Here is a 21,062-nt window from a genome sequence, read left to right as displayed (position 1 = left end):
TGCCTCCAGAAGCACATGAGCCAAAATTCCTTGTAATAAATCTAAATCTCTCTCTCTAGAAAGATAGATAGATAAATACATATACTTATACACACACACACACACCCTCTTGTTCCATCACTGGGGAATCCTGACGGCCACACCTTCAGACAGAAGCCACGGAGTTTCTTGTCCACCATGGGGAGAACATGGTGCCACAGAGCTGCCTCTACATCCATCCACGAGGCCCCCTGGGTTGCTGGCTCCTGGCCCACCTTCCACAGACGGCGTCCTTCCGTCTTCCTGGCCCACAGTCCAGAGAGAGGAATGTTCAAAATAAAAGGCGAGCCCGTTCCATCCCTGGTGTAAACACCCAGATACACGCAAACCTCCAAGCTGCCACCGTCGTCCTGCTCTCGTGTCACCTTCATTATCAATACGATTATCATCAGTTCTTCAACTACTGAGATCTTCAGATGCCTGAATTTAACCAACAACTAAGAGCAGCTGGGAGCAAGCAGACAGGTCCCTTCCTGAGGCCCAGCACCGCCCTGCAGGTGCGTCCACCCCTTCGTCCGGGTGGCACCAGCGTCCCTCCTTTACACTGACCGCGAGGCTGCTCCCCACAAGGCCAGCCGGGCCCCTCCCCACGGTGTCCACACCTGGTGCTCAGAGGCTTCCGGTCAGAGACCACCGGTTTGCTGCCCCTGTTGCTGTGAGGACGGAGCGGGTCTCATGGTCCATCCACGCTCACAGCCCGGGAGGAGCCCGCGTCCTCAGGACTGACTGACCCGACGTTACCTCTTCAGGACGTCAGCACTCATCCCTCCACAAGCCGTGAGTAATCGGCTGACCTGGACCCAGTGGGGCCCTCGGACGTATGACCCTAACTGAACATCAGGGGACGTCCCCACAGGGCCTCCATCCCGACGCGCAGGCGCTCGTGCTCTTGTGCTCATGTGTCGTCATCAAGGTAGGGCTGATGCTGTAATTTTATTATACGGAACTCACAGCACTGTCCACAGCACCCGCCATCTATTCCAGGGACACTGAACTGGTCGTCCCTTTGGAAGGTAATGTTTGCTTGAACCGACCCTGGACTCACTCATGCGCAGCAGCGAAACTACTCATACGTGTGTATAACAAACCTCAGACCTTCGGCTTTAACTGTTTAACTATTTTAAAACTAATCTCTGCGACATTTCCCCTAATTGGTTATGCTTTTCTCCTACGTTATTTCTCCAGTAACAAGACACCAGTCGCCTGATAAAGGCACACATTCAATTCAGTTCAATTTAAAATCGCTGTTATCAACTGCCCACCGTGTACCTGTGCTGGGCGCACCCAAATCGGTAAGAGGCCATCCTGACCCTGGGGAAACCTATCGATACCTTTAAGAAGCTGCATTAAATGTCACCACTGTGTCCTTCTTAGCAAACGTCCTATGTGTGAGCATCAGCGTGAGGAACGGGATGTAAGGTGGGAAGCTGTCATTCTGATCTGGGGAGACATTAACGAGGAATGATACGGGAGATTCGGGGTGGCAGCTGTGCTGAACCTGTCCTGGCATCAGGGTCTCCACACCTCACTCCAGAAAGTCTCCACCACTGGACCTGGCACACAGGACAGCCCATCACCGGCTCTGATGCAGGTGAGACCCGTCGCCCGGGGACCAAGCCACCAGGACACATGAAGGTGCGGCAGACTCCCACCAGCACCACCCCCTCCCAGGCTCCATGTCCCATGGGAAGCACCCCCTCTTCCTCTCACTGTCTGTGTCTCAGTGCTTCACACTCCCGCAAGTTTTAACCCCTGCTCGTGCCAGGAAGAACTGTGCTATAAATCAAGCGTTTGCAGCATGATTCACGTGCCCCGAGTCCCTGCTTAGCAGTGAAATTGTGCTGCTAAATAAGCAAGCCCTTGATGGAAACATCAATCACTGTCTTTATCCGGTGCTTTCACCAAACTTTAAAGCCAGGATATTAAAATACACACTAAAGCTACTTCTACTGTGTATGGTTTGTGGTTGCAAACAATAAAAGCATCTCACACATTCACACATACAATCATGCTGGCGCATGGACTCAGGCAGAGCTCAGAAATATTTTTTACTTATCTTTAAAACCTGATAAAATAATTTTCATCAAAGATGAAATAAATTCATTATTTCTTAAAAAGCTTTAACCTTTAATGCAGAGTATTTTTACAATAAAATGACTTCCTGGCATTATTTTTAAATGTTGTTTTTGGCAAATATTAAAACGGCCTTGAATCCAAAACAAGAACTTCAGTGTGTCTGGAATAGCTTTCGGGTTCCCTGTCACAGCAGGAGTTCAGGGCAAGCCCTCCCTTTCCTGAACAGCACCTCCCTCTGAGGACGCAGGAAACTGTGACCCATCCCAGATGGAACAGTCACCAGGTCAGAGGACAGAGCAGGCTTCGTGTCTAAGGTGGCATCTGCCTGGCAGCTCTGACACAGCCTCTGCCGACTTCCACCAAAGTACACGTGAAAATGAGAGGAACGCACCCACCTCTGAACACCAGGGCCAGTGATCACCTGGCCATGAGAGTCGAGAAGCAGCATCTGCTAACCTGATGCCCACAGCATGGGGAGGCCCAACCCGGCCCCCCTGCAGGGTTCTGGACGTGCGTTCTCTCGGGCGGAAGCTCGGCCTGCAGGCCACTTCCATCCAGGACCGGCCCAACGCTGGGGAGCTGGTGGCTCTCTTCCCCAGTTCTCTGTCCACTTGGAGAGGACAGGCTCGCAGAGGCTCGCAGAGCCAGCAGTGACCGTGCCCCTGCGTCGGGGCATGGCGACCACCAGCACGGATTCCCCTGGACAAGGCTGCAGCCCGGAGCACCTGGCATCCTCACAGGCAGGGCAGGAGGAGATCCCCCGAAGGACAGAGCCCCCACGAGGGGACACAGAGAGGACACCTGCAGCAGCCCCGGGCCTCTCCCAGTACACACACAGCGGGAAATGCCACACACGCACACACACACACACACACACGGGAACACTGCAGCGCGACGGGGTCTGACCAGCGCTTAGGTTCTGAACTTGGAAAGTGGGCTACAGAAATGGGAAAGAAACGTTGAGAACGGCTTATTTTTGAAAAAAAAAAAAAGGTAGGAAAGGATGATTGCCAGGAACAGGAACAAAAAGAGAGACTAGACTGAGATGAAACAGGATAGAAAGAGATGAACATGGCGAGTCAAAGAAGGAGTGCAGTGAAATAAAAAGCAATAGCTAAATTAAACCTGTGTCCAGGCAGAAGCCGCAGTGCAGAGAGGTGAGCGTGTCCAGGAGGATGAGGTGAGGTGCGTCCTGGCAGGATGGACCACTGGCCAGGCAGCAGGACTGAGGCAGGACGGCGACCATGCTGACGACGCAGAGCCCCCTGCCCTCTCCGGCCAGCACCTCATCCTTTAGGGAAAGAAGAAAGACTCCGAAATACGCTGCAAAGCGCACACATCCTCACATCCAGGCCTGACTCTGCAGCCTGGCGCCCAGCCAACCAGGCTTCTCAGGGAGGATTTTGGGAAGATCCCGGGTCACAGCTTGAGCCAATTTCAATGACCACGTCAAATCCTGTCAACTCAATATCAAATTATAGTGCGTTTTCCATATCAAGGTTTTTAAACATTAATTACTTTTTTTATTGAGGTGACATTGGCTTATAACATGGTGTATGTTTCACGGGTACAATATTGTATTTTGATCTCTGTATACACTATAGAGAGCTCCTTTCAAAATACAGCTTCTGGGCTTCCCTGGTGGTGCAGTAGTTGAGAGTCCGCCTGCTAATGCAGGGGAAACGGGTTCGTGCCCCGGTCTGGGAGGATCCCACATGCCATGGAGCGGCTGGGCCCATGAGCCATGGCTGCTGAGCCTGCGCGTCCGGACCCTGTGCTCCACAGCGGGAGAGGCCACAACAGTGAGAGGCCCGCGTACCGCAAAAAAAAATAAATAAATAAAAATAGAGCTTCTAAGGCTTAGTGTACAGATGGATTTAAAGGTGTTTTTAAAAATAATATGCTTTGATATTTTCAATAACTCATAAAATATATATCAGTTTATCTTCAATTCAAACTAGTTTGTCTTAACTCAAACACCTATATGTCTAAAATGCAGGAAGGAAAAAAAAATAAAGGATGTAACAATGTTTCTTTAGTTAAGAACTTAAACCAGCAGCTGTGAGCTAATGTAACTACAGACAGGTCAACAGCAATGGCCACTTTATGGGAGGTGTCACCACAGACCATTGTCACAGACACTGACACCTCTGGGGTATGTCATCTCACTGTCTTTTACAAGGAATCACATGCCGCCCAAGCCACTTGATCAGAGAAGGTCAGGGACTAAACGTGGACTCTATAGAAGCCCATCTCTCAGCAGAGGCTTCAGACGACTCTGTGCACCCTAATTTCTACTAAAGGCTGACAAGAAATTACCAACACTCAGAATTTTAAGGGACCTTGACTGGCCGCAACCAACATTTTAAACCAGGAGCCTGAAGCCTGACATTTTTGCACATCCCATAAGCACATGTGCAAACAAAATACTTGCAGAAATTCAGCGGAGACTGAGGTTCAAGGTTTGGAAAGGCTCAGGAGGTTGAACGAGTTCACTGAGATTTAAACCCATGATTCCAACATCTCATCTGTAGCAGCGCATCTTCTCCGTGGCTTCATATACAAAACTGATCCGAGAATTTGTCCCCAAAAGTCAGGACACGGTCACGGCGTCAATTAACTTGGTAACTTTATCCACATGGACCAACTTTACTTCACAAAAGAACCTCGTAGGTGCCGTCCCGGGATGATCACAGACAAGAAGAATCGAGGTTGGGAGAGGTCTCCTGGGGAAGCAGGTTCTCCCTACAGGGGATGCGGCTCGGAAGCTCAGGTCCCGGGGGTGGACGCCAGCAGTGGGGAGGCTCCTCTCTGCTCATCCTCGGCTGCAGCCGCTGCAACGGATACCCTCGCGTTAACTCACCTACTGATGCTAACGAACCGGACCCGGATTCAGTATCTAGAGTAACGACCTGGGTGCTTGTCCCTCTGCGGGTCCACAGTCCGGGCTGGGCTTGGCCGGCGTCCAGCGTAGGACAGATGGCAGGAATGGCTCGGAGGCACAAGGTGGCTGCACTCACGCCTGCGTCCCGGGCCTCTCCCTCCCTGTGGATGTCCACCCCCTAGACGGCTATCCCCGGCCTCCCACTGGCCACACCCGCAGGCCTTGCTCAGAATTAGACAGAATCATTGCCTCCTAATTCTCTGGTCAAATCAAGCCCGAGGCTGAGGCCAGCCCAGATTCACGGGTTGGGAACTACACCCTGCCTCCTGACTGGGGACCTGTCAAGAATTCTGGATGTTTTTAACCCACCTCTCACCGTAAGCAAGCTCTTCTGCCTGTAACTGGATTCCTCCCAATTGGGAAGACGTCTGAAAGCAATGGCCCAACCAACCTTGTGGCGGTTTACACAGAATTCACAGTGTCCAAGAAGAAGAGTGTATCTGCTCACTGTAAGCATGCAGTCGACGGGCCAGGGCTGCTGTGGGCCCCAAATCCACAGGTTGAGCCCTGGCCCTCGACCTGAAGGTGTCAGGAGGGGGTCTCCGGGAGGTGATGAGGTCGTGAGCGGGAGCCTTCGCGGTGGGATTAGTCCCCTCGTGAGAAGAGACCCCAGAGAGACACCCGCTCCCCCCTCCACATGAGGACGCAGCGAGGAGATGCCTCGACACGCCAGGAAGAGGCCTCACAGGGACCTCGATCTTGGACTACAGCCTCCAGACGGGAGAAACAGGCGCCTGCTGTCTAAGCCCCAGAATGGACTCAGCGGGGCTGCTGAAGCTCCTTCAGGGAGCGGAGCCCAGGGCCCCTCAGGAAAACCAGACGCACCCCTCCTGTGCTCCTGTCCCTCGACTCACACGACCCCTCATCCGCAGGAGTCTCTTTGGAGACAATGTTCATGTCCAAACCTCAGCAAGTATTCTTAGTGGGGAAACGGACCAAGCGGATGACACAAAAAACTTTCTTATTTACAGCCCTTCAATCCCGAAAGTGTGTGGCTAAGTGTTTCATTCTTCCTCGCAAGTAGGACAAGCAGTGGAAAAGCTGGTGACTCCACACGTGTCACACATCTCACACCTGTCCGTCGTTCACCTTCTCCAGGAAGGGGCACATCCTGGAGACCGGGTGCCCTTCTGGTGCAGAGGACGGCCAACGGCACGATCCTGTCCCTACAGGCGATGTGAGCCCCGGGGGCACCTGCAGACAAAGCTGAAGGTCTGCCTGAAGAAGCAGTTTCAGGTCCGCCTGGCAACTAAGGGGTAAAGAGCTCACAGCCCCACAGGTCTGCCCCACGAGCCGGGGCATCGTTATATCTGGTGTCAAATGCCAGGTTCACTCAGGAAACGTCTCAGCGAAGAAGCAGCCATAGAATGTTCAGCCTTGAGCCACAGAATTTCCTGTCTGCACGTTAACCCGGCTGTAACCGTTAACCTGAGCGAGTAAGTACATCACTTGCTCAAGGGTGAGGAGGATCCAATTTCTGCACAAAAGCACCTGCTCCAGGTGAGCTGGGGCTGAAACCCAGCCTAGCTCAGGGTCCTCACCTCCCAAAGGGTTGACCCTCCCACATGGCACAAAGACGCCAGCCAGGCTTTGAGTAGCCCCCCAGGGTTGAGAATAAGCTGCGTGGAAGAGAACATTTCTGGCCTTAAAACTATGGATCCACAGCCTTTCGTTCTGGCAGTAATTTACTAGCATGTCCAGTTTTCTAATAAAGCCATGTTCAGTGCATGAAATAAAGCCCTTTAAGCATATGAGGATTTTATCCCTCTCCAGTCGGTGGACGGCAGGGGGGTGAAGCAAGGGGAAGCACGTTCTCACCCCAACATGGCGAGATCATCAAGATACAGGCTGGAAGGAAAACCGTCGTCATGGCTGAGACACTCACTTTCCTCATCCAGCTCAGCTCGGCACTGCCTTAGTTATTCTTAGTTTATGAATCATATCATCTGGCATCCTATTTGCACAACCACCATTCTTTTTGGAAAGAAAAAAGGCATTATAAATAATTTCAGTCTCTGGGTAAAAGAAACTTACTTGAAGGATTTGATCTTCGGAAGACAAGACATCTTATGTTTAACCTAGTAAGTTATAATGCCATTCACCTGGTGTTTGGAAAAGGGGAGGCATCCCAGGTGTGAAAATGTTCCAATTGACTGAACATCTTTTCAGCAACAGACCCACCTGGTGTACTCCCCCATCTCGCATCCTGAAGCTCCAGAGGCCCTGCTGGCAGTTCCTCCCCCTGGGCCCCTGCATCGGGATTCCCAGTCCACACCATTTTGTTCCTTCACCATATTTCATAGGAAACCCACACCTGGAAGGTTAAGGACTTATTAAGGGTCATGATGGAATCATATACTAACTCAGAGTGAAAACCTGCATTTGGGTCTCAGCAAAATACTCAACAGCCGTGTGACAGTGAAATTCACACACAGCTTTGGGTCTAATTACTGATCTGCAAAACGGAGGCAGTATTTCCTATCTCACAAGAAAACAGTAGGACTAGCCAGAATAAATATAAAAGAGCCTTATAAACCAGAAACACCGCAAAAACACAAGGTGTAATGTCCACCATTCATGTTAGAACTTAAATTGAACACAGGTCACATCACTGTCTCCACAGATCTAAGAATCACATATAAGTTAGGCGTGAAATTAATGAAAAGGGTTTTATTTCCCCAGATACACTCACTGCCAAACTCTTACCGGACCCGTCATTGGGTACAATTTCTCCTTCAGACAGGTCTGCAGCAAAGGGAGCAAACATACTCATTGATTTTCCTTCACTTGTCCATATGAAATTAAAGGCTTTTTATAACCTTCGGCACAAAAGAAACTTAGGGGATTTAGGACTCCTCAGAGCAGCTGTTCCCACTATTTCAACAGTTATGTCCCCTCTGCCTTTGACCTCAATATGTAAGCTTCCCATGGCTGTCCACATGGCAACAGCCCTGCTCACGGTTCAATACTGTGTAATTGGGTCCAGTGCCCCAAAGGCGTCTGAACCCTCGCGTGATGGAGCACACACACTCAGCGCCCAAATACAAAATGCAAGAGTACTTACTATGTAGCTTTTTAAAACTAAGCGCCCCATTGCAAACGTTCAATTTTAATCCCAGATTTTATTTTGCCAACACACAACGGGACAACCTGCCCCCACAGGGGAGCACAGGCTGACCACGGCCCCTAAATTAACCCCTCAGGAGTTGGACACAGAAGTGAAGGTAAGAGCCAGGCTTGCTAGCTCTGACCACCGGCACCAGGTTCAGACCACTGGCATTCTGTCTGCTACGGGAGCCTGGGGACAGTGAGGACCCCTCCTGAACCCATGTCCAGTAACCACGGTGAGGCGTGTACACCCCAGACACGGGCCAACACCCCACGTGGCTTCCCGCCACCCTCACACCAGGCGCCGGAGGCTGGAGGTTAAGTGCCAGCCAGCACATCACTGAGAGGACCCCAAGGTCAATAACAGTGAGTCTTCATGGACACCAGGCCACAGGCTAGCAAACACGCCAAGATCAGTGACATAGAATATATGGAAAGTACTTAAAATCTTTCCCCCCAGTTTTTATATACAGCTTATTTCACAATCATTCTGCTTTCCCTGTGGAGATAGAATGTATCTCAAAAGTCAAATACTGCCACGTGCTTAATCCGCTTGATGCTTCGTTATTTAGTTGTTATTATGAAAGTCTGCACAAGTAAGTACCGCTGCTGCTTTACTGCAAAATCAATCATTCTCGTAACTTCCAGTTATTGGTACCAGCTGAGTAGGCTGTGTCCTGATCGACGGGGGAGTAGATGCTGTGAGACCACTAAGCTCAGGGGTAGCACCCCAGACCCCTGTGTCGCCCACAGAAAACAGAATTTACTAAGCTCACTCCTGCCTAGGCTTGATTTTCCCGAATGGCATGGAGATTCCGAGGGAACGGCCCTGACAAACCGATATGGAATCCAGACCATCAAGGACTAAGGAGCCCCAGCCCCTCCACTGGTCGAAGGCACACCATCTGGGAAACACGCTCACAGTCCGCGTTCTCTCCTACGGGAGGTACAGCAGACGCATCACGTGACGGTCATTACACGTAAGTTGTGTACGAACTCGTGAGACATGGAGCGGCAGAGGGAAGATGAACCAGCCTGCCAGCCTCCCGCTGCAGCGAGGGGCCACCCCAGCTCCTGGCCCTTCGGAGGCAGCTCCCCCCAGGCAGGGGGTGAAGGAGGTCAGGACCCAGGGACAGCCTCTCAGCAGCCGTTCTGACAAAGGTCATACTGAGACAGGCTGGGCCCCTGTGCTGCAGGGCCTGCACCTGGACACCCGTCTCCTCAAGCAACAGATACAAAGAAACTGTACAGCACTGAAAATAACTGCATGCTTGTGCAGCTGGGGCAAATTGTGGACAAGATACAAAAAGACCAAAAAAACCCAACTGCCACGTCTGAGGAGCCGGGAGCAAAAGCAGGGAAGAGGCCGACTGAGCCACCAGAACAAGGGAAGGGAGTCAAGGCGGACGTGAACGAGAAGAAAAGCTCAGAGCCTGGGGCGGGTCCGTGCATGTGCGTGTGCATGTGTGATGGGGCAGGTGTGTGTGTGTGTGTATGTGGTGATGGGGCAGGTGTGTGTGTGTGTAAGTGGTGGGGCGGGTGTGTGTGTGTGTGTGTCTGTGGTGGGGCTGGTACGTACATGGGTGTGTGTGTATGTGTGTGTGTTTGCGTAGAAGTTTCCTCCTTCACAACAGACATGCTTTATGCACCCAACTCCCAGTGTTCCCAAGAAAAACATGAAAAATAAGGTCATCTACAGAGGTGCTCAACAGAATTCAGTCTGGTTCTTCACATCATAAACCAAAATGATCACAGGTATCGAAATAGCAGGAGAAAGGATGAATTCTGTGTCCCACAGCAGCCAAGCTGACCCCAGAGCAGGGCGACCTCATTACACTTCCCCGCAGCCCCGCTGAGCATATCAGCAATGAGACACCAGAAAACAGGTGGGTCTTCTTCCAGACATTCAGCTACAACATACGTAAGTTACTGGAGCATACAGTACTTTTTAAATAACTAAAAATCAAACAAAACGAAAAGCCATGATTCATCCCAAAGTCGATCTTCTTTTAAAATCGTGGTCAACTACACGTAACGTACAATTTACCATCTCAACCATTTTTGAGTGTTTAGTTCAGTGGCGTTAAGTACATTCACACTGTAGTGCAACCATTGCCACCGCCCACCTGCAGAATGTTTTGTATCATCCTAAAATGAAACCCTCTACACAGTCCAAAGTTGATCTTCTTAATCAAAAATTTGAAAAGTCTTCTATAAAGCCACTAAGGTAAAACCAAATCACATTCAAGTTCCTAAGGACCCTATTTGCCATTAAAATGCAAAAGCAATACCACTGTGTCTGAGTCTGAAGAAATTTCCAAACATTTCCTAAATAATTAAGCAGCTTCAGACATATTAGATCAAATTATGTGGGAAAAACTAAAATTCTCACACCTTTCACCTCTAAAAGCTGTAATTTCAGCCAATTCCTCTTTCTCCCCATTTAATACGATTCTTTCCCATTTCCACACCTAATGTCACAGCCTCAAGTCCTCGGCAGTGACTTCAAAGCGAAACACTCTATTATATAAAAATGTTTTTAAGGAAACTGCCTAGCAGATGGCATCAATATTCAAGTCATAATGGAAGGCAGCTTTCTTGGTTCTAGAGGTTGGTTATCTGCATTCTTAAGAAAAGCAAATAAAGCGTCTCAATTTGGAAATATTTGCTATATGAACTTGAAACGTCTTATGTAACTGTCTAAAAACAGAAAAAACTCATTTCAATGTTTAAAATCCACTTAGATCCCCACAGAACAGTACTTAACTTTTAATTGATTTTATCATTATTTCTGATGCTCCTCAGAATCCGTAATGACTCACCTGGAAGAGAGAAACGTATCTGGAAAATTCATTCCAACTTTAAATTGTGTTATACTCACAGCTGTTGACAGACACAGTTTACAAAATCTTTGTTTCTTCACATGTGACTTGTTCATATTTTCATTACTAACCAAGACTTTCAGAAAATAGAAAGAGGCTCAAAAAAATATCTAACCATGTTCTAAACAAACTTCCCTATAAGAAGTAAATTTGCTCAAGTTTGCAGCTGAGACATAACTGGGCAAACCAAAACAGAGACAGGTCTATGAGGTTTTTGAAAAATAATAGAGTCAGTAATATAATCTATCCATAATCATAAGTTAAAAAAAAAAAACTAAGATCTTATTTTTCCAAAATACTCGGTGTTTTACATTGGACTGCATGGTATAAAACAGTGCCTTGTCAGTTACGAAGGGGACCCCAGTAAACATACCAGCAGGTCAAGATGCTGTTTATGATAAAAGGAGAGAAATTCCCAACAGAGTACATTCTTCTAATTATCACAGAAGAGTCCATTAGGATTCATTTTGTTTAGCTAGAAAACACAGAAGGAAATGTCAGAAGCCTCTGTTTCATATCCAGCAAAAGTATCCCGGGACACAGACAGACACATTGGGCAGGACACAACTGATTCTAGAAATGAATAAACTCTGATAAAAACCCTGTGCAAAAAAGAAGCAGCATCTCGATCTTTTCCTCAGGACTTGAGTCTCTGAATAAAACACTTTAAGTTAGAGCGAGTGAGACCCAGATCCACAGGATAACACGCTTCACATAAATCATTCTCTTTGTTTAACTTGAAAACAGCAAAGTTCCAAAGGATTTTTTTTCACACTTTTTGCCCTCCATCGTGTTTCCTTAAAAGTAATGCAAACCACCTTACTTACAACCTCTAACCACATACATCTGCCTGACAATGAGAAATCACAGGGCCATAGAATCTCCCACTTCAAGATATCCATCCTATTGTTTTATTCATTGAGATCCTCGAGGTTTGAAGAACATAATACCTGGCCAGTTCCTACCCTGATTGCAAGGAAAGCCTTGATTGCAAACAGGCTCCAAATCCATTCCATGCTAGCCAACAATATGGTTTGCCTTAATAAATATCATCCACAGAGGAAACAACTTTGCAATTAATATATTCAGCTTTATAAGACGACCGGTTTCCCTTCAAAACCCAAGGCAACAATCATCTGAATCTATTTCCTTCTTCACATAAAAACAGGTGTCTTAGCTCCGGTCACAACTCACTGTAGAACTGAATCCCATTTTTTTTTTTTGCTTGTTTCATTCAATATATAAAACAACCACCTTAGAAAACCAAGATATCTAAATTATGCAATCATATTTCTCAATTTTCCACGGATATAACACCAAGAATCTCAAATCAGAAGAACAAAATGCATTTACCTGTGTTCCTGTCTGGTAAGATACAGCAATGCTTCTGCAGAATGCCGGGCAAAACCTGTTTCAAAACAAATAAATACAAGACATGTGGTTATCATTCAGGTAGAGAAAGGCATCTCATTAACCGTTGCAAGTGTTTTTCTAATAAGGCCATTCAATGTTGCACAGTCAACACGCCCAGAACGATCTAACAAATTAAACAGTACTGAAAAATTCTGATACATACATTTTTCATCAAAGAGGTTAATCAGAATAGGTAAGTGTGCTGATTATATATGCTGCTCCTAGGATGGCAATGGAGTTCTGTTTAATGTATGTCTCTAATGGGTCCTCAAAGTACCTTGAAAGCTGCACTCAGGGGATGCCTACAATAAGGCAAATGGGCCTACCAATTCTGTGATGGCTTTTAAAATATGAGATGCAATTAGAGCCTGAAAATGGAGGCTTGATGGGGCAGTTCCTTGGGTCCATCTTCTAGGATCTAAGCCAAGACGCTTTTATCAAGGATGAGTCACAAAGAAAATGTGAAAGAAAAGCCTGTGTTTACATACACAGTTTGGTAGTTAAATGTGAAGGAAATATCTTATTTGATAAGCAAAAGGAAGGTGAAAATAATGAAAAATGGCTTTCCCAAGAAACTTCAGCACTGTAACGCAACTGCAAAGCGCAGACTTAAAAAGAATTTGTGACTGAAGAGATCTCTGTGGGAAGTTTATGATTATGTTCTCTCAACTCAATTAGGGTAAAAGCTGAACTTCCTTAAATCCTCTACCGATGAGGGTGCAACCAGCCCTCCCTGATTACAAACCCCAACATTCTCAGCCAAGAAGCATGCGTTACCCCCCTCTGGAGCAAATGAATCAGGCAGTGGAGGGGAGAAGCGGGTGTTGCAAAGACGCTGCAGTCTCAATGCTGCCCTCAACCAGCTCAGGGTCTGCTGAGTATACAACAGGCTCTAGTAAACATGATCAATGAATGCAGAAGTTCTTCTCCAGAATAATGATTCCCTTCCCTTCCACGCCCTCACGATGCCTCTACGTCGAGACAAGAAACCCCGGGACCATGTTTGACACTCATCTCTCCCAGCCCTCGATGTCCAACTGTGCAAACACACACACACACACACACACACACACACACACACACACACACACTTCACATCCTGGGCTCCTTGTAAATCTGCATCCCTTCTGATTCCAAAGCCAACACACCCACTCACTGACCTTCTCCAGCACTTTCCAGAGGGACGCTCCTTGGCTTACCTATCCATATTTAAGACTATGGGCTAATCATTGTCGTAAACGTGGGATCAGACAAGAACGGTCAATGGGTGCTAAGGCTGGGGGGATTTTGATGAGGAGATCTGAGTGGTTTTAAAGAATCCCCGCAGAGCCCCAAGGGATGCGAAAGAGTAGTAATTACACCCGAGAGAGACGTGACCAAAATGAGCATCTCTGCGAGAGGAAGTGGGCGGGGCCACGGGAAAGACCCCTGTACAGCAGGAGCCTCAGCTGCCGGCTACACAGCACCCTCTGTCTACACGGCATCCTCCGTCCACACAGCACCCTCCGTCCACACAGCACCCTCTGACTCTGGGTCCTGGTTTTCTTTTCCTAACTCTTACATTTGAAATTATTTCCAAATATGAAGGTTTTTTTGAGTGTTGCTCTTGCTCCCTGACCACCCTCTGCTCTCTGGGCCCTTTCCTGTGTCATCACTTTCGTTGGCCTCGTGAGGAAGCCAGGTGGGTTCCAGTCAATAAGCCACTTTTGACTGGACGCCCTCGGTCCCCGAGGTTCGTGGACGAGTAAAGAGCTATGCTGTTTAAACAGGAAATAACACTGTTCCACTCTGAGATGCAGATAGCAATTCAGTGTCAGGACGTTACTACATGTTCAGTTAACCGTTCTGGCCAATGGCACGTTGGCGAAGCCACCTTAGCTTAGTCCCCAGAAGAGGCCACGTCACCTCCTACCAGCCGCCCCTGCCACGTCGTGCCGCCAGGACGGCAGTCCCACGAGGGTGTGGGGATGCTGCTCGCAGGTGGTGGTAGCAGGAACGCGGAGGTCAGGTGCCTGCTGGCGTCTCCCCGGGAAGGCCGGACGAGTCCTGTCTGCGACCCCTGGTGCTCCCTGCTCAGCTCCCCACAGGCCAAGGATGGTCGGTGCCGCTGGCTTTGAAGGGTGGAGGCCCCGAAGCCGCTGCCCAGACAGAGGGCGCAGCACACACGTGGTCCCCGTGTCTCTGCTCTCACCTCCCAGGCAGCCAGCAGGGTGGACCGAGTGCACGCGAGGAGGACACCGGCCAGAGTGGATGGGCCAGACGTGCTCAAGGGCAGGCGATGTCACTGCCCCGGGTGTCGGGCGGTCACCGCACGCAACACTGCTCGTGAGCGTGGGCGCGGGCAAGGCTGCAGCAGGAAGGCTGGAGCTGGGGTGCGGGTCAGGACCGCTCCAGGCAGGCGTTCGAACCCTGGGCCATCACCCGGCAGGCCTGGACGGGAATTACAAGACCAGAACCGGTAAAGTCACACCAGCCAAGGGGCAGCAACCACCTGCGTGGGTATCGCCGGGGGCGGTATGCAGACTGCAGGGATCCCGTCGGGGACTAGGGGCCGGAGCCCTGGAAGTCGCATTCCTCTCAGCACCTGGGCTTTCCTCCAGGTTCCCCGTGGTGGGGTGGTGTCCCCGAGACCCGCTGCAGGGGGCGCCCCCTCAGCGGCACTGTCCGCACCCCGCGAAGTGCTCTCCCCACAAAAACGGGCGTGAGGAACCTCCTGGAGACGCGGGTGTCCACGACCTTGACGGTGCTGATGGGCTCACAGGTGTGTACAAGTGTCCAGACGCAACAAACTGTGCACTGAATGTGCGCAGGCTTTGTATATCAGTTATACCTCAGGACACTTGATAACAAGGTTTCTGCTCCAAATTCTCCGTGAATTTCTGCTGCGCCTTTAAACACACGCGTGTGCACACACACACACACACACACACACAGAGACACCGCACGTCTAACGAGCTCCCAGCGCTGCTCACCTGCTCAGCCCGAAGAACCACCAGTGCCCAGGCTGCGCCCAAGCAACACAGCCACGTGTCTAATGAAACCGTCCCGCCGGTGCACGTGGTCAAGGTTTAAGTGGGTTAGAGCGACTACAGTAAAAATCCACAGGCACAGAAAGAACAGGATGGGCGAGCACAGAAGAAAGAGACTGCAGCGTGTCTCCGTGAGATGCAGGGCTCCCTCTGAAGAGCTGGCAGTCGGGGACCCGGCCGCCTCCGGAGCGGTGCCTGCAGGGGCCCCAAGGGCAGCAGCGAGGCCGCTGGAAACCTTCACCCAGTGCGGCCCCTCCAGGTGCCCACACAGGCAGCCCAGCCCCTCTCCAGCCACCAGGGAACGCGCTGAACTAGAGGAAAACAGCGCAGGCTCCAGCGGAGCCCTGGGTGAAGACAGGAGAGCTAAGTGGCTGGCTGGCTGGCTCCCCTGAACCCTCGTCCCACCTTCCTCCGGAATGAGAGGGGCTGGGCTTCCCCCCACCTACCCTCACCCTTCCGTTCTCCTCTGAAAAACAGAAAAATACCCCCTATGACGTGGGCCTCCAAACGGAAACTCTGGCTTCCCATCAGGTCTCTGTGTGGTCAATTCCACCAGCCAACAAGCCCCATTCATCCACCAAAACATTTTCCATAAATTTTAATCTTTCACTTAATTAGGACTTACAGCTGAGGATTATCACACATTTAAAGAAAACTCCCAGTTTGAGAGACACTCAAACAGACAGAAAACTGGAATGAGAGAAAAGAGAGACATTACAGGGGAAAAGAGAACATTTTCAAATAATGATAATATTTCAGAAACCGAGAGAAGATAATTCGTCCGTGACTCAAGAAAAAGATGTTAAGTTTATGAAAGGAAAATGCACAGAACAAGAAGGAGCTTTTGGAAGTTAAAAACAGGAGAATCAAATTTTTTACAAAAAAATAAAGAGTTGGAAAAATTCAAGGAAATAACCCAGAAGGTAGATTTAAAAAAAAATACAAAGTTAGGAGAAACAAAGAAACAGAAACGTATTTGGCCATCCCTGGAGTATCTGACCAATGGCGCATCCAGAATGAAAGGTCCACGAAACAGAAGGGAACACAGTGCCCGACAAGCCACAGCAGGCCCCGTGTCTAAGGGACAATTTCAAATTCGACAGGACCCCAGAGCGCCCAACACAGAAGGGCCAGCCTCACGCACACTACAGGGAAACTTCAGCACAAAAGGAGGGTTCCAAACGCACCCAAGTGCAAGACACTGGATGCCAGGAAATGCGGGAACAGGGCCTTGGAAATTCTAGGGGAAACTGCCCCCAACATTGGCCATGGATGAAAGAGAGACAAAGGGCCAAGGAGGAGACCCAGATCTTCCTAAATGACCCACCGAACCCCCAAGAGGCAGCTGCCAGAGGACGTTCTCTGTGGCTGCCGCGAGGACCCGAGGGGTCCAGAGGCGGGGGTGTCACGGAGAGGCAGGGGTCCCAACGTGGCGCCTGGGCGGTGGGCCAGCACGCGGGGTGGGGGGACGTTGCCCAGATAGACAGCAGGCTGAGGCTGAACATGCAAAAAAGAGGTGAAAATGCGACGGAGACGTTAAAGAGAAAGCCAGGCCTTTTAAAAAAGGCAATTAACGGTGAACGAAAAATGTTACCAAAAAGGCACAATCCTATCAGTTTAATGTGATATAAGTACTAACTATTAATTTATCCCAAAGTCAGGATGTAACCACACTGGGCATTTGGGGATGGGGAGCCCCAGCCTCCCCCGGCCGCAGAGGGAAGTCAGGGGAGGGGGAAACGGTGAAAGAACGGGGACGGCGTCCCTGGGTCCAGGGCGAGGTATGAAGGAGGTATGAAGCAGCCGACGCTACTCTCTATCATAAGCCTCTTAAAACGACTTCTCTTTTTATAGTACGTACATGTGTAAATTAAATGAACTTACAATTAACTCACATAAAGTAGTGCATGGCAAGTCTGCACAATGATTTTTGCAACTACAGGAAAGCAGAACTAAAATGTCCTTAAGGGCTTCCCTGGTGGCGCAGTGGTTGAGAGTCCACCTGCCGATGCAGGGGACACGGGTTCATGCCCCAGTCCGGGAAGATCCCACATGCCGTGGAGCGGCTGGGCCCGTGAGCCATGGCCGCTGAGCCTGCGCGTCCGGAGCCTGTGCTCCGCAACGGGAGAGGCCACAGCAGTGAGAGGCCTGTGTACCGCAAAAAAAAAAAAAAAAAAAAAAATTGTCCTTAACAAGAGAAAATTTAAAACAACCAAGACACCTATTTGAATTCAAGTACTTCTACTAGACATTTTTACATCTATCTCATTACAATTTAGATACATCTAGAAACTCAGGCTTCACCTACTTACTCAACACACACATCCAGTAAATCCAGATAAAAGCAAACACACAGTTAAAAGCTAGAACAAAATCTGAGCAAACCCAGCCCTGACCCAGAGTCACTTTATGTTTATAAAGGGATATGGAATAAGGAATTAAAAATGAGGCAAATGCTTATATTTAAGCAACAGTAATGAAAACAGTGTGGTGCTGGTGAGAGAAGAGACAAATGGATCTGCAGAACAGAAGAGACCCCCACAAACACAGTCAACTGATCTTTGACAAAGGAGCAAAGGCAACACAATGGAGCAATGACAGTCTCTTCAACAAACGGTGTTGGAACAACTGGACATCATGTGCAGAAAAATAATAATAATCTAGACACAGACCTTACACCCTTCACGTAAATGAACTCAAAGTAGATCACAGCTTAAACGTAAAAGGCAAAACTATAAAACTCCCAGAAGATAACATGGAGAAAATCCAGATGACCTTGGGTGTATGGTGATGCCTTTTTAGATACAACACCAGAGGCGTGATCTATGAAAGAAATAATTGATAAGCTGGACTTCATTAAAATTAAAACCTTCTGAAAGATGCTGTCAAGAGAATAAGCAGACAAGCCACAGGCTGGGAGAAAAGACACATGTGATAAAACCTGTTATCCAAAATATACGAAGAGCTCTCCAAACTCAATAACAAGAAAACAAACAACCCAATTAAAACGTGGTCCAAAGACTTTAACAGACAGCTCAGCAAAGAAGACATTCTTGCAAGTAAGCAAGAAAAGATGCTCCACATCGTATGTCATCAGGGAAATGCAAATCAAAACAACAATGAGACACCACTACACACCTATCAGAATGCAAAACAGCACAGACACTTTTGGAAGACAGTCTGGGGGTTTCTCATAAAAGTAAACATACTCTTATCCTATGATCCAGCAGTCAAGCTCCTTGGTATTTACCCAAAGGAACTGAAAACTTTTGTCTACACAAAACCCTACACACTTTATCCACAAATGCCAAACTTGGAAGCAACCAAGGTGTCCTTCAGTGGGTGAATGGATAGATAAACCGTGGTCCCTCCAGACAATGGAATATTATTCAGCTAAAAAGAACTGAGCCTTCAAGCCATGAAAAGACATGAAGGAAACTTCAATGCATACAACTGAGTGAAAGAAGCCAATCTGAAAAGATTACGGACTGTATGATTCAACTCTATGACATCCTGGAAAAGACAAAACTGTGGAGAGAGTGAAAAGATCAGTGGTGAAAAGAGGGAGCACGGAGGGTTTTTAAGGCAGTGAAACTACTCTCTATGACTCTGTAATGATGGATACAAGTCACTATACATTTGTCAAATCCACAGAATGTTCAATGCCAAGAGTGAGCCCTGATGTAAGCCAAGGACTCTGGGTGATGATGATGTATCATTCATTGTAGGTTCATGGATTGTCACAAATGTCCCATCTGGTGGGGGTGGTGACAGTGGGCTGGGGGAGGGGCGGGGGCGGGGTACATGGGAACTCTCTGTGCCCCACCCTCAATTTTGCTGTGAACCTAAAACTGCTCATGAAGTGAGAGAGTGGCATGGACATATATACACTACCAAATGTAAAACAGATAGCTAGTGGGAAGCAGCCACATAGCACAGGGAGATCAGCTCGGTGCTGTGTGACCACCTAGAGGGGTGGGATAGGGAGGGTGGGAGGGAAGCTCAAGAGGGAGGGGATATGGGGATGTATGTATACATATAGCTGATTCACTTTGTTATACAGCAGAGACTAGCACAACATTGTAAAGCAACTATACTCTAATAAAGATGTTTAAAAAAAAGTATTTTTGAAAATGCATATATTTTACCTGAAATTGAGGCATTTCTCATTTCATCACAAAGTGAACAGACACTGCTGCCCCATGCCCCCTACTCCAAGCAGAAAGACGGGGCCTTTTGTTCTGTGGGGCTGGCTGGCCTCTCTGGGAGGAAAGGAGAGGACAGTGGTTCATAATCAATCAGACCTAAGACTTGGGGTGACTTCACTAACCAAGTCTCAGCCCTTCAGGATGAAACGCTATCTATGAACTACTCTGCAAAACAAACGTTCACAGACACACCACGTAAAGAGTTTATGATTTAATAGCATGTTGTGTAATAAAAAGATAAATATCAACACACAAATTAAAAATCAACTCACCAGATGGAATGAATCGCCCCTTTCCACTGCTACAGTACTAAGAAAACATGAAAACCTGCGCTGATGTTCCTTCCAACGACAGAAGCGCTACTTTCAGGGCAACAACAGAGGCCTCTCCTCCAGTCCGGGGGGTGGGGGGGAATGGGGAGGACGGTGTGCTATGTGTCACTCACAGAAACACACCGATGTGGACACACTGATCTCCCTGTGCTATGCGGCTGCTTCCCACTAGCCATCTATTTCACATTTGGTGGCGTATATACGTCCATGCCACTCTCCCACTTCATGAGCAGTTTTAGGTTCACAGCAAAATTGAGGGTGGGGCACAGAGATTTCCCTCCACCTCGTCACACCCATGTGGCCCCAACCCCCCGGCCCTCCGGGAAGGTCTGCTGAGGGTCCAGGAGGCCCGGACGCGTGCCAGCTCCACGACAGCCTGGCCCTACCACGCGGGCAGAAGGTCCCCAGGGAGCCGTGCCCAGGGCTGCAGGGCAAACGCCTCGCTGAGGTTTGTCTGCTTTTATGGCGGGGGGTGGGGGGCAGCTCTCAGCTGCTCAGAAACAACCCAGGAGGCTGGGGGCCCACGCGGCCCCATCAGAGCCGGGATGGAGCCCCTGCCTGGGCATCCTCCCCATCAAGTACCAGCCGCGAGGAGGCCGGGGGGTGCCAAGACGCCGGGGGTCCGAGCAGAGCTTCCCCTGCTTCACGTGGGGACGGTTCTCCAGGCCCACAGCTCCAGACAGGGCAGCGCGGCGTCCCCGGACTCAGCCCCCAGCAGAGCTGTGGTTTGCTGGGTGGATCTTTACGTGCTGTGAGAGCCGCACAAGCTGGGTGCACGGCCGGGGCACTTCCCAGCCTTCAGGGAACCACGGTCCGAAAGGGGGCAGGGCACCTGGGACCCGCCCCCCCACCAGAGGCCTCTGTGCCATCAGGACTCTGGCCAGAAATGCCATCTTTTCTCCTGGATGCCCTCTCTGGGGGCGCCCTGAGCTTGGCCTCGGAGGCCAGCCCCGCCCTCCTCCCCACAGCAGGCAGGCCGTGCTCAGCCCCGACCTGTGCGCTTCCCTCCGCTCAGAAACGCCCTCAAGACC

General features: G+C 49.4%; 1 protein-coding gene across 1 annotated transcript in view; it reads right to left on the bottom strand.

The window, feature by feature from the left end:
* The window catches only part of DLGAP2 (DLG associated protein 2), a gene marked incomplete at its 3' end in the record, with an annotated part of 562,591 nt that extends 550,137 nt beyond the window's left edge, over window positions 1-12,454 (bottom strand). The window contains exon 1 of the mRNA XM_079726609.1: window positions 12,403-12,454. The remainder of the gene's footprint in view (window positions 1-12,402) is intronic.
* Window positions 12,455-21,062: the final 8,608 nt, after the last annotated feature.

This window comes from Hyperoodon ampullatus, assembly GCF_949752795.1.
Source record: "Hyperoodon ampullatus genome assembly, chromosome: 20".
NCBI classification, from domain to species: Eukaryota; Metazoa; Chordata; class Mammalia; order Artiodactyla; family Ziphiidae; genus Hyperoodon; species Hyperoodon ampullatus.
This window is presented reverse-complemented; position numbering and strand designations above follow the sequence as displayed.